The sequence below is a fragment of the Portunus trituberculatus genome, chromosome 10, assembly GCF_017591435.1.
Source record: "Portunus trituberculatus isolate SZX2019 chromosome 10, ASM1759143v1, whole genome shotgun sequence".
NCBI classification, from domain to species: Eukaryota; Metazoa; Arthropoda; class Malacostraca; order Decapoda; family Portunidae; genus Portunus; species Portunus trituberculatus.
The window spans coordinates 12,490,335-12,490,973 of record NC_059264.1 but is presented as its reverse complement, the minus strand read 5'-3'; positions in this window follow the sequence as shown (position 1 = coordinate 12,490,973).

The following is a 639-nucleotide window of genomic DNA, read 5'->3' as shown; positions in this document are numbered from 1 at the left end:
CGCCGAAATGTTGCATCCCTTTCTATATTTTATCGCTATTTTCATGGTAACTGTTCTACTGATCTTGCTAACTGCATGCCTCCCTCCTCCTGCGGCCACGCTGCACAAGGCTTTCTTCTTCCTCTCATCCCTATTCTGCCCAACTCTCTAATGCAAGAGTTAACCAGTACGCTCAATCATTCATCCCTTTCACTGGTAAACTCTGGAACTCCCTCCCTGCATCTGTATTTCCGAATTCCTACAACTTGTCTTCTTTTAAGAGGGAGGTATCGAGGCATTTGCTCCCCTAATTCTGGCTGACGGTTTTAGCACTTTTTGTACTCTTTGGAGAGCCAGCGCTCAAGTGGGCTTTTTTCTAACTTTCTTTTTTTTTGCCCTTGGCTGGCCCTCTTCCCTACGTAAACACACACACACACACACACACACACACACACACACACACACAAACAAACAAACAAACACACACACGCATACACATACCCACAAACACAAACACACGCACCCACACACACTGCGGTGCGCGCGCATATACTTGCTAGTTTTGTAGTGGTACTCCGCTTTTCACACATATTATTGCATGAAAAAAGGCTCTCACTGACTTCTCAGTGAGCACCGTGGTGTATGAATGTCCTGTGATGA